At 45.2% G+C, this 15,000-nt stretch overlaps 1 protein-coding gene across 1 annotated transcript in view; it reads right to left on the bottom strand.

Moving 5' to 3' along the window:
- Positions 1-6,068, bottom strand: part of tfr2 (transferrin receptor 2) — a 69,898-nt gene extending 63,830 nt beyond the window's left edge. The window contains exon 1 of the mRNA XM_046328443.1: positions 6,012-6,068. The gene's annotated coding sequence lies outside the window, so the exon portion shown is untranslated. The remainder of the gene's footprint in view (positions 1-6,011) is intronic.
- Positions 6,069-15,000: the final 8,932 nt, after the last annotated feature.

Below are 15,000 nucleotides of genomic sequence, written 5' to 3'. Positions count from 1 at the left end.
TACTACTAACACCACCACTATCACTGCTACTACTACTAACACCACCACTATCACTACTACTACTACTACCACCACCACTATCACTACTACTAACACCACCACTATCACTACTACTAACACCACCACTATCACTGCTACTAACACCACCACTATCACTGCTACTACTACTAACACCACCACTATCACTGCTACTACTACTAACACCACCACTATCACTGCTACTACTACTAACACCACCACTATCACTACTACTACTACTACCACCACCACTATCACTACTACTACTACTAACACCACCACTATCACTGCTACTAACACCACCACTATCACTGCTACTAACACCACCACTATCACTGCTACTGCTACTAACACCACCACTATCACTATCACTACTACTAACACCACCACTATCACTGCTACTAACACCACCACTATCACTGCTACTACTACTAACACCACCACTATCACTGCAACTAACACCACCACTATCACTGCTACTAACACCACCACTATCACTGCTACTGCTACTAACACCACCACTATCACTGTCACTACTACTAACACCACCACTATCACTACTACTAACACCACCACTATCACTGCTACTAACACCACCACTATCACTGCTACTACTACTACCACCACCACTATCACTACTACTAACACCACCACTATCACTGCTAATAACACCACCACTATCACTGCTACTACTACTAACACCACTATCACTGCTAATAACACCACCACTATCACTGCTACTACTACTACCACCACCACTATCACTGCTAATAACACCACCACTATCACTGCTACTACTACTAACACCACCACTATCACTGCTACTACCACCACCACTATCACTGCTACTACTACTAACACCACCACTATCACTACTACTAACACCACCACTATCACTGCTACTAACACCACCACTATCACTGCTACTACTACTAACACCACCACTATCACTGCTACTACTACTAACACCACCACTATCACTACTACTAACACCACCACTATCACTACTACTAACACCACCACTATCACTGCTACTAACACCACCACTATCACTGCTACTACTACTAACACCACCACTATCACTGCTACTACTACTAACACCACCACTATCACTGCTACTACTACTAACACCACCACTATCACTGCTACTACTACTAACACCACCACTATCACTGCTACTACTACTAACACCACCACTATCACTACTACTAACACCACCACTATCACTGCTACTAACACCACCACTATCACTGCTACTACTACTACCACCACCACTATCACTACTACTAACACCACCACTATCACTGCTAATAACACCACCACTATCACTGCTACTACTACTAACACCACCACTATCACTACTACTAACACCACCACTATCACTGCTACTAACACCACCACTATCACTGCTACTACTACTACCACCACCACTATCACTACTACTAACACCACCACTATCACTACTACTAACACCACCACTATCACTGCTACTAACACCACCACTATCACTACTACTACTACTAACACCACCACTATCACTGCTACTACTACTACCACCACCACTATCACTACTATTAACACCACCACTATCACTGCTAATAACACCACCACTATCACTGCTACTACTACTAACACCACCACCATCACTGCTACTACTACTAACACCACCACTATCACTGCTACTACTACTAACACCACCACTATCACTACTACTAACACCACCACTATCACTGCTACTAACACCACCACTATCACTGCTACTACTACTACCACCACCACTATCACTACTACTAACACCACCACTATCACTGCTAATAACACCACCACTATCACTGCTACTACTACTACCACCACCACTATCACTGCTACTACTACTACCACCACCACTATCACTACTACTAACACCACCACTATCACTACTACTAACACCACCACTATCACTGCTACTAACACCACCACTATCACTACTACTACTACTACCACCACCACTATCACTGCTACTACTACTACTACTACTACTACTACTACCACCACTATCACTGCTACTACTACTACCACCACCACTATCGCTGCTACTACTACTAACACCACCACTATCACTGCTACTACTACTACCACCACTATCACTGCTACTAACACCACCACTATCACTGCTACTACTACTACCACCACCACTATCACTGCTACTAACACCACCACTATCACTGCTACTAACACCACCACTATCACTGCTACTACTACTAACACCACCACTATCACTGCTAATAACACCACCACTATCACTGCTAATAACACCACCACTATCACTGCTACTACTACTAACACCACCACTATCACTGCTAATAACACCACCACTATCACTGCTAATAACACCACCACTATCACTGCTACTACTACTACCACCACCACTATCAGTGCTACTACTAATAACACCACCACTATCACTACTACTAACACCACCACTATCACTACTACTACTACTAACACCACCACTATCACTGCTACTAACACCACCACTATCACTACTACTAACACCACCACTATCACTACTACTAACACCACCACTATCACTGCTACTACTACTACTACTACTACTAACACCACCACTATCACTGCTACTACTACTAACACCACCACTATCACTGCTACTACTACTAACACCACCACTATCACTGCTACTAACACCACCACTATCACTACTACTAACACCACCACTATCACTATCACTACTACTAACACCACCACTATCACTGCTACTAACACCACCACTATCACTGCTACTAACACCACCACTATCACTACTACTAACACCACCACTATCACTGCTACTACTACTAACACCACCACTATCACTGCTACTACTAATAACACCACCACTATCACTACTACTACTACTAACACCACCACTATCACTGCTACTAACACCACCACTATCACTACTACTAACACCACCACTATCACTACTACTAACACCACCACTATCACTGCTACTACTACTACTACTACTACTAACACCACCACTATCACTGCTACTACTACTAACACCACCACTATCACTGCTACTACTACTAACACCACCACTATGACTGCTACTACTACTAACACCACCACTATCACTGCTACTACTACTACTACTACTACTAACACCACCACTATCACTGCTACTACTACTAACACCACCACTATCACTGCTACTACTACTAACACCACCACTATGACTGCTACTACTACTAACACCACCACTATCACTACTACTAACACCACCACTATCACTGCTACTACTACTACTACTGCTACTAACACCACCACTATCACTGCTACTACTACTACCACCACCACCACTATCACTGCTACTACTACTACCACCACCACTATCACTGCTACTAACACCACCACTATCACTGCTACTAACACCACCACTATCACTACTACTAACACCACCACTATCACTGCTACTAACACCACCACTATCACTGCTACTAACACCACCACTATCACTGCTACTAACACCACCACTATCACTGCTACTAACACCACCACTATCACTGCTACTAACACCACTGCTACTACACTATAACTACTGTTACTATAACTACTGTTACTATAACTGCTACTACTATAACTACTGTTACTATAACTACTGTTACTATAACTACTGTTACTATAACTGCTACTACTATAACTACTGTTACTATAACTACTGTTACTATAACTGCTACTACTATAACTACTGTTACTATAACTACTGTTACTATAACTGCTACTACTATAACTACTGTTACTATAACTACTGTTACTATAACTACTGTTACTATAACTGCTACTACTATAACTACTGTTACTATAACTACTACTACTATAACTACTGTTACTATAACTACTGTTACTATAACTGCTACTACTATAACTACTGTTACTATAACTACTGTTACTATAACTACTGTTACTATAACTACTGTTACTATAACTACTGTTACTATAACTACTGTTACTATAACTGCTACTACTTTAACTACTGTTACTATAACTACTTTACTATAACTACTGTTACTATAACTACTGTTACTATAACTACTGTTACTATAACTGCTACTACTATAACTACTGTTACTATAACTGCTACTACTATAACTACTGTTACTATAACTACTGTTACTATAACTACTGTTACTATAACTACTGTTACTATAACTGCTACTACTATAACTACTGTTACTATAACTACTGTTACTATAACTACTGTTTCTATAACTGCTACTACTATAACTACTGTTACTATAACTGCTACTACTATAACTACTGTTACTATAACTACTGTTACTATAACTACTGTTACTATAACTACTACTACTATAACTACTGTTACTATAACTACTGTTACTATAACTACTGTTACTATAACTACTGTTACTATAACTACTACTACTATAACTACTGTTACTATAACTACTGTTACTATAACTACTGTTACTATAACTACTACTACTATAACTACTACTACTATAACTACTGTTACTATAACTACTGTTACTATAACTACTGTTACTATAACTACTGTTACTATAACTACTGTTACTATAACTGCTACTACTTTAACTACTGTTACTATAACTACTGTTACTATAACTACTGTTACTATAACTACTGTTACTATAACTACTGTTACTATAACTGCTACTACTATAACTACTGTTACTATAACTGCTACTACTATAACTACTGTTACTATAACTACTGTTACTATAACTACTGTTACTATAACTACTGTTACTATAACTGCTACTACTATAACTACTGTTACTATAACTACTGTTACTATAACTACTGTTACTATAACTGCTACTACTATAACTACTGTTACTATAACTGCTACTACTATAACTACTGTTACTATAACTACTGTTACTATAACTACTGTTACTATAACTACTACTACTATAACTACTGTTACTATAACTACTGTTACTATAACTACTGTTACTATAACTACTGTTACTATAACTACTACTACTATAACTACTGTTACTATAACTACTGTTACTATAACTACTGTTACTATAACTACTACTACTATAACTACTACTACTATAACTACTGTTACTATAACTACTGTTACTATAACTACTGTTACTATAACTACTGTTACTATAACTACTGTTACTATAACTACTACTACTATAACTACTGTTACTATAACTACTGTTACTATAACTACTGTTACTATAACTACTGTTACTATAACTACTGTTACTATAACTACAGTTACTATAACTACTACTATATCGGAGAGACACTAAAAGCATGACAACATCAGAGGCCTGCAGACAGCAAGTACAATCAGCCAATCAGGGCCAGGCTAGCTGTGATATGCAACATTCCGCTGAACCCTGATCAGACACCAATGTGTACACACACACACACACACACACACACACACACACACACACACACACACACACACACACACACACACACACACACACACACACACACACACACACACACACACACACACACACACACACACACACACACACACACACACACCATGTGTAGAAGAGGGGTACTCACCCCTGGTTGTTAGCTCTACCTCGCTCTCTCTCTGTCTCTACTTCTCTAACTCCCTCTCTCAATTCCTCTACCTCCCTCTCTAACTCCCTCTAACTCCCTCTCTCAATCCCTCTACCTTTGTCTCTACACATCTCTCTCTCTATCTCTACCTCTCAATCCCTCTACCTCCCTCTCTCCACCTCTCTCTACTTCTCTAACTCCCTCTCTCAATCCCTCTACCTCTCTCTCTACACATCTCTCTCTCTCTCTCTCTCTCTCTACCTCTCTCTCTCTACCTCTCTCTCTCTACCTCTCTCTCTCTACCTCCCTCCACCTCTCTCTCTATTGCTCTCTCTCTCTACCTCACTCTCTCTATTGCTCTCTCTCTCTCCACTTCTCTAACTCCCTCTCTCAATCCCTCTACCTCTCTCTCTCTACAGTACCTCTCTTCTCGTCTTCTCACCTTCTCGTCTTCTCTCAGCGTGTAAAGTCCAATCTCTCTTCCAACTGTCACCAAAGCCAGTCATACCTGCGTCCCCTCCTCACCCTCTCTCCAAACTACAGCCCCTCCCATATCTGCAGTCCTGGCAGTTGATTGGTAATGAGACACAACCTCCCTGTTTAGAGGTGTGGTTAAAACTCATGTGTTCTGCAGAGAGAGAGCGATGTGTTTAGATGAAAGAGTATAGAGATGATGACAGAGTGACCTCCACCAGACAGGACATTGACAGTAGAGTATAGAGGTGATGAGGGAGTGACCTCCACCAGACAGGACAGTAGAGTATAGAGGTGATGACAGAGTGACCTCCACCAGACAAGACATTGACAGTAGAGTATAGAGGTGATGACAGAGTGACCTCCACCAGACAGGACAGTAGAGTATAGAGGTGATGACGGAGTGACCTCTCCACCAGACAGGACAGTAGAGTATAGAGGTGATGACAGAGTGACCTCCACCAGACAGGACAGTAGAGTATAGAGGTGATGACAGAGTGACCTCCACCAGACAGGACAGTAGAGTATAGAGGTGATGACAGAGTGACCTCCACCAGACAGGACATTGACAGTAGAGTATAGAGGTGATGATGGAGTGACCTCCACCAGACAGGACAGTAGAGTATAGAGGTGATGAGGGAGTGACCTCCACCAGACAGGACAGTAGAGTATAGAGGTGATGAGGGAGTGACCTCCACCAGACAGGACAGTAGAGTATAGAGGTGATGACAGAGTGACCTCCACCAGACAGGACATTGACAGTAGAGTATAGAGGTGATGACGGAGTGACCTCTCCACCAGACAGGACAGTAGAGTATAGAGGTGATGACAGAGTGACCTCCACCAGACAGGACAGTAGAGTATAGAGGTGATGAGGGAGTGACCTCCACCAGACAGGACAGTAGAGTATAGAGGTGATGAGGGAGTGACCTCCACCAGACAGGACAGTAGAGTATAGAGGTGATGACAGAGTGACCTCCACCAGACAGGACATTGACAGTAGAGTATAGAGGTGATGAGGGAGTGACCTCCACCAGACAGGACATTGACAGTAGAGTATAGATGTGATGACAGAGTGACCTCCACCAGACAGGACAGTAGAGTATAGAGGTGATGAGGGAGTGACCTCTCCACCAGACAGGACAGTAGAGTATAGAGGTGATGAGGACCTCCACCAGACAGGACATTGACAGTAGAGTATAGAGGTGATGACAGAGTGACCTCTCCACCAGACAGGACAGTAGAGTATAGAGGTGATGACAGAGTGACCTCCACCAGACAGGACATTGACAGTAGAGTATAGAGGTGATGACAGAGTGACCTCCACCAGACAAGACATTGACAGTAGAGTATAGAGGTGATGAGGGAGTGACCTCTCCACCAGACAGGACAGTAGAGTATAGAGGTGATGACAGAGTGACCTCCACCAGACAGGACATTGACAGTAGAGTATAGAGGTGATGACAGAGTGACCTCCACCAGACAAGACATTGACAGTAGAGTATAGAGGTGATGAGGGAGTGACCTCTCCACCAGACAGGACAGTAGAGTATAGAGGTGATGACAGAGTGACCTGCACCAGACAGGACAGTAGAGTATAGAGGTGATGACAGAGTGACCTCCACCAGACAGGACAGTAGAGTATAGAGGTGATGACAGAGTGACCTCCACCAGACAGGACATTGACAGTAGAGTATAGAGGTGATGACAGAGTGACCTCCACCAGACAAGACATTGACAGTAGAGTATAGAGGTGATGACAGAGTGAACTCCACCAGACAGGACAGTAGAGTATAGAGGTGATGACGGAGTGACCTCTCCACCAGACAGGACAGTAGAGTATAGAGGTGATGACGGAGTGACCTCTCCACCAGACAGGACATTGACAGTAGAGTATAGAGGTGATGATGGAGTGACCTCCACCAGACAGGACAGTAGAGTATAGAGGTGATGAGGGAGTGACCTCCACCAGACAGGACAGTAGAGTATAGAGGTGATGAGGGAGTGACCTCCACCAGACAGGACATTGACAGTAGAGTATAGAGGTGATGAGGGAGTGACCTCCACCAGACAGGACAGTAGAGTATAGAGGTGATGAGGGAGTGACCTCCACCAGACAGGACAGTAGAGTATAGAGGTGATGACAGAGTGACCTCCACCAGACAGGACATTAGAGTATAGAGGTGATGAGGGAGTGACCTCCACCAGACAGGACATTGACAGTAGAGTATAGAGGTGATGAGGGAGTGACCTCCACCAGACAGGACAGTAGAGTATAGAGGTGATGAGGGAGTGACCTCTCCACCAGACAGGACAGTAGAGTATAGAGGTGATGAGGGAGTGACCTCTCCACCAGACAGGACAGTAGAGTATAGAGGTGATGACGGAGTGACCTCCACCAGACAGGACAGTAGAGTATAGAGGTGATGAGGGAGTGACCTCTCCACCAGACAGGACAGTAGAGTATAGAGGTGATGTCGGAGTGACCTCCACCAGACAGGACAGTAGAGTATAGAGGTGATGAGGGAGTGACCTCCACCAGACAGGACATTGACAGTAGAGTATAGAGGTGATGAGGGAGTGACCTCCACCAGACAGGACAGTAGAGTATAGAGGTGATGACAGAGTGACCTCCACCAGACAGGACAGTAGAGTATAGAGGTGATGAGGGAGTGACCTCCACCAGACAGGACATTGACAGTAGAGTATAGAGGTGATGACAGAGTGACCTCCACCAGACAGGACATTAGAGTATAGAGGTGATGAGGGAGTGACCTCCACCAGACAGGACATTGACAGTAGAGTATAGAGGTGATGAGGGAGTGACCTCCACCAGACAGGACAGTAGAGTATAGAGGTGCTTCCTCTCCCTGTGTAGAACCTCTCCTGCTTGCTTCCTCTCCCTGTGTATCTCCTTGGCCTCCATCACTGCCTCCTCTCCCTGTGTATCTCCTTGGCCTCCTTCACTGCCTCCTCTCCCTGTGTATCTCCTTGGCCTCCTTCAATGCCTCCTCTCCCTGTGTATCTCCTTGGCCTCCTTCATTGCATCCTGACTCACCACTGTCTCACTACTCCCTGCACAGAAATGGTATTTCATTATGAGAACAGAGTAGCCCATATATTGACTATAGCTATCTTAATTTCAGTCTACTGGTCCTGCTGAGATCATGCTCCGTCCAACGTTAGCTTCTAACTTCATCCTTCTAGCCACAGAGAGCTTCCTGGCTAATAGCCAGAGCCCTTGATCTACCTAGCTAGCTAGACATCTGAATGAAATATCAGCGAGTATTTACCAGTGGGTTTTTGTTTGGGGGATGTCTGCTGACATGGCAGAGATTCCTGTTGGACAGAGTGGTGAGTGAAGGTACTGCTAACAAGGCCAATCTGTGGGAGCAGCCCAACGTAACGAACAAGGCCAATCCGCGGGAGCAGCCCAACGTAACGAACAAGGCCAATCTGTGGGAGCAGCCCAACGTAACGAACAAGGCCAATCTGCGGGAGCAGCCCAACGTAACGAACAAGGCCAATCCGCGGGAGCAGCCCAACGTAACGAACAAGGCCAATCTGCGGGAGCAGCCCAACGTAACGAACAAGGCCAATCTGCGGGAGCAGCCCAACGTAACGAACAAGGCCAATCCGCGGGAGCAGCCCAACGTAACGAACAAGGCCAATCTGCGGGAGCAGCCCAACGTAACGAACAAGGCCAAGGCCCAACGTAACGAACATACATTAATCATTTGCGATTAGAATTCAGATCAAGAAGCCTTCTGAGAGTTGATCAACACTGGGACCGCAATAATAATGATAATAATAACTACATTCAAAGGTGAGTAAACGGCATTTAAGTGCGTTTAACCTCCACTACATCCTCGTCAGGTCATGAACATCAATATCCTGCCAGGCAGAATTAAATCTACACGCCTGGCATTTTAGCTATCGGTGTGATGTTTGGCGGAACCTAATCCGTCAGTTTTGGACCTGCCTGGCTGAGTGGGTGGAATGAGCGACCTCGCCTGGCAACCAGAGCACGGAGGAAATAAAACTGGGTAGAATTCAAGACCAATACTTTTTTCTAATATTTTTCATAATCATATTTGATCATTGTCTGTTCTCCTTTCATTTGAATTCAACTACGTTTCAAGGGGCGGCAGGGTAGCCTAGTGGTTAGAGCATTGGACTAGTAACCGGAAGGTTGCAAGTTCAAACCCCGAGCTGACACGGTACAAATCTGTTGTTCTGCCCCTGAACAGGCAGTTAACCCACTGTTACTTGGTAGGCCGTCATTGAAAATAAGAATTTGTTCTTAACTGACTTGCCTGATTAAATAAAGGTAAAAATAATTTTAAAAAGGAACAACGTAAGAAAACGTCACAGAGTGCCAAATTCAAGGCCTTTAAGCACCTCAAGAACCTTGTGACCCTGTATACTACTTGACCAAAATTCACCTCCACTTCTTTAGTCTCCAGCTGTCTCAGTAGAATCGATGGGCCAGGTGTGTGTGTATGTTTGGTCGTCCTACTGCTGTCTGTCTGTTTAGACAGAATGTGAGGCAGAGATGAGAAGCAAAAACAGGCAGGAAAGATTAAAACGTTTATTAACAACAGATCAACATTTGATTACATAAACAGTTTCCCTCTCTCCATGTCTGTATTCCCCCCCTCTGTCCCTCCCTCTCACTCCCTCAGTCCCTCGCTGGCTCCCTCAGTCCCTCGCTGGCTCCTCAGTCCTCAAGTATCTCGTTCCTCAGTGCCCGCAACCTCGGCCTCCCTCGCTCACTACCTCAGTCCCTCGCTCACTACCTCAGTCCCTCGCTCTCTCAGTCTCCCTATCGCTCTCTCAGTCTCCCTATCGCTCTCTCAGTCTCCCTATCGCTCTCTCAGTCTCCCTATCGCTCTCTCAGTCTCCCTATCGCTCTCTCAGTCTCCCTATCGCTCTCTCAGTCTCCCTATCGCTCTCTCAGTCTCCCCCTATCGCTCTCTCAGTCTCCCTATCGCTCTCTCAGTCTCCCTATCGCTCTCTCAGTCTCCCTATCGCTCTCTCAGTCTCCCTATCGCTCTCTCAGTCTCCCTATCGCTCTCTCAGTCTCCATATCGCTCTCTCAGTCTCCCTATCCCTCTCTCAGTCTCCCTATCGCTCTCTCAGTCTCCATATCGCTCTCTCAGTCTCCCTATCGCTCTCTCAGTCTCCCTATCCCTCTCTCAGTCTCCCTATCGCTCTCTCAGTCTCCCTATCGCTCTCTCAGTCCCGCTCTGTCTCCTCCAGGATGTGTGTACAGGTGAGTTGGAGAGGGGGGCATCCGAGTCACAAACTCTCTGTCTCCTCGGGTAAACCTCTTCAGCTGGGCAGAGTCTGCAAACACATATACACACGTGGGTGAACTGAATGTGTGTATCTGAGAGGCCATGGAGTGCATAACCGTGTGTGTGTGTGTGAACTCACCGTCTCTACGTGCAGCAGGTGTGTGTGAACGTGTGTGTAATGTGCAGATGAGAGTTAGGGGGCGACACACTGTGCTGCTGCTACACACACGGACAGGTACTGGAGGAGACGGTCGTCAGCGTCCACATCACACACCTACACAAACATAACGGGTTATATAAGGGACAGGGTGCCATTTCAGACTGAAGACATGTTATATAAGGGACAGGGTGCCATTTCAGACTGAAGACATGTTATATAAGGGACAGGGTGCCATTTCAGACTGAAGACATGTTATATAAGGGACAGGGTGCCATTTCAGACTGAAGACATGTTATATAAGGGACAGGGTGCCATTTCAGACTGAAGACATGTTATATATGGTGCAGGGTGCCATTTCAGACTGAAGACATGTTATATAAGGGACAGGGTGCCCTTTCAGACTGAAGACATGTTATATATGGTGCAGGGTGCCATTTCAGACTGAAGACATGTTATATAAGGGACAGGGTGCCATTTCAGACTGAAGACATGTTATATATGGGACAGGGTGCCATTTCAGACTGAAGACATGTTATATAAGGGACAGGGTGCCATTTCAGACTGAAGACATGTTATATATGGTGCAGGGTGCCATTTCAGACTGAAGACATGTTATATATGGTGCAGGGTGCCATTTCAGACTGAAGACATGTTATATAAGGGACAGGGTGCCATTTCAGACTGAAGACGTGTTATATAAGGGACAGGGTGCCATTTCAGACTGAAGACATGTTATATAAGGGACAGGGTGCCATTTCAGACTGAAGACATGTTATATATGGGACAGGGTGCCATTTCAGACTGAAGACGTGTTATATAAGGGACAGGGTGCCATTTCAGACTGAAGACATGTTATATAAGGGACAGGGTGCCATTTCAGACTGAAGACATGTTATATATGGGACAGGGTGCCATTTCAGACTGAAGACATGTTATATAAGGGACAGGGTGCCATTTCAGACTGAAGACATGTTATATATGGTGCAGGGTGCCATTTCAGACTGAAGACGTGTTATATAAGGGACAGGGTGCCATTTCAGACTGAAGACATGTTATATAAGGGACAGTTATATATGGTGCAGGGTGCCATTTCAGACTGAAGACATGTTATATAAGGGACAGGGTGCCATTTCAGACTGAAGACATGTTATATAAGGGACAGGGTGCCATTTCAGACTGAAGACATGTTATATAAGTTTAATACCTAGAGACAATAGACCTGACAACACAGCATTAGTTTAATACCTAGAGACAATAGACCTGACAACACAGCATTAGTTTAATACCTAGAGATAATAGACCTGACAACACAGCATTAGTTTAATACCTAGAGACAATAGACCTGACAACACAGCATTAGTTTAATGTGGACTGGGACATGTTTCGTATTGCGTCAGATGGGAATATTGACGAATACGCTGATTCGGTGTGCGAGTTCATTAGAACGTGCGTCGAAGATGTCGTTCCCATAGCAACGATAAAAACATTCCCTAACCAGAAACCGTGGATTGATGGCAGCATTCGCGTGAAACTGAAAGCGCGAACCACTGCTTTTAATCAGGGCAAGGTGTCTGGCAACATGACTGAATATAAACAGTGCAGCTATTCCCTCCGCAAGGCTATTAAACAAGCTAAGCGTCAGTACAGAGACAAAGTGGAATCTCAATTCAATGGCTCAGACACAAGAGGCATGTGGCAGGGTCTACAGTCAATCACGGACTACGAGATGAAATCCAGCCCAGTCACGGACCAGGATGTCTTGCTCCCAGGCAGACTAAATAACTTTTTGCCCGCTTTGAGGACAATACAGTGCCACTGACACGGCCTGCAACGGAAACATGCGGTCTCTCCTTCACTGCAGCCGAGGTGAGTAAGACATTTAAACGTGTTAACCCTCGCAAGGCTGCAGGCCCAGACGGCATCCCCAGCCGCGCCCTCAGAGCATGCGCAGACCAGCTGGCCGGTGTGTTTACGGACATATTCAATCAATCCCTATACCAGTCTGCTGTTCCCACATGCTTCAAGAGGGCCACCATTGTTCCTGTTCCCAAGAAAGCTAAGGTAACTGAGCTAAACGACTACCGCCCCGTAGCACTCACTTCCGTCATCATGAAGTGCTTTGAGAGACTAGTCAAGGACCATATCACCTCCACCCTACCTGACACCCTAGACCCACTCCAATTTGCTTACCGCCCAAATAGGTCCACAGACGATGCAATCTCAACCACACTGCACACTGCCCTAACCCACCTGGACAAGAGGAATACCTATGTGAGAATGCTGTTCATCGACTACAGCTCGGCATTCAACACCATAGTACCCTCCAAGCTCATCATCAAGCTCGAGACCCTGGGTCTCGACCCCGCCCTGTGCAACTGGGTACTGGACTTCCTGACGGGCCGCCCCCAGGTGGTGAGGGTAGGCAACAACATCTCCTCCCCGCTGATCCTCAACACGGGGCCCCACAAGGGTGCGTTCTGAGCCCTCTCCTGTACTCCCTGTTCACCCACGACTGCGTGGCCACGCACGCCTCCAACTCAATCATCAAGTTTGCGGACGACACAACAGTGGTAGGCTTGATTACCAACAACGACGAGACGGCCTACAGGGAGGAGGTGAGGGCCCTCGGAGTGTGGTGTCAGGAAAATAACCTCACACTCAACGTCAACAAAACTAAGGAGATGATTGTGGACTTCAGGAAACAGCAGAGGGAACACCCCTATCCACATCGATGGAACAGTAGTGGAGAGGGTAGCTAGTTTTAAGTTCCTCGGCATACACATCACAGACAAACTGAATTGGTCCACTCACACTGACAGCGTCGTGAAGAAGGCGCAGCAGCGCCTATTCAACCTCAGGAGGCTGAAGAAATTCGGCTTGTCACCAAAAGCACTCACAAACTTCTACAGATGCACAATCGAGAGCATCCTGGCGGGCTGTATCACCGCCTGGTACGGCAACTGCTCCGCCCTCAACCGTAAGGCTCTCCAGAAGGTAGTGAGGACTGCACAACGCATTACCGGGGGCAAACTACCTGCCCTCCAGGACACCTACACCACCCGTTGTTACAGGAAGGCCATAAAGATCATCAAGGACATCAACCACCCGAACCACTGCCTGTTCACCCCGCTATCATCCAGAAGGCGAGGTCAGTACAGGTGCATCAAAGCTGGGACCGAGAGACTGAAAAACAGCTTCTATCTCAAGGCCATCAGACTGTTAAACAGCCACCACTAACATTGAGTGGCTGCTGCCAACACACTGTCATTGACACTGACCCAACTCCAGCCATTTTAATAATGGAAATTGATGGGAAATGATGTAAATATATCACTAGCCACTTTAAACAATGCTACCTTATATAATGTTACTTACCCTACATTATTCATCTCATATGCATATGTATATACTGTACTCTACATCATCGACTGCATCCTTATGTAACACAAGTATCACTAGCCACTTTAACTATGCCAC

Source organism: Oncorhynchus gorbuscha, linkage group LG25, assembly GCF_021184085.1.
Source record: "Oncorhynchus gorbuscha isolate QuinsamMale2020 ecotype Even-year linkage group LG25, OgorEven_v1.0, whole genome shotgun sequence".
NCBI lineage: Eukaryota > Metazoa > Chordata > Actinopteri > Salmoniformes > Salmonidae > Oncorhynchus > Oncorhynchus gorbuscha.
This window is presented reverse-complemented; position numbering and strand designations above follow the sequence as displayed.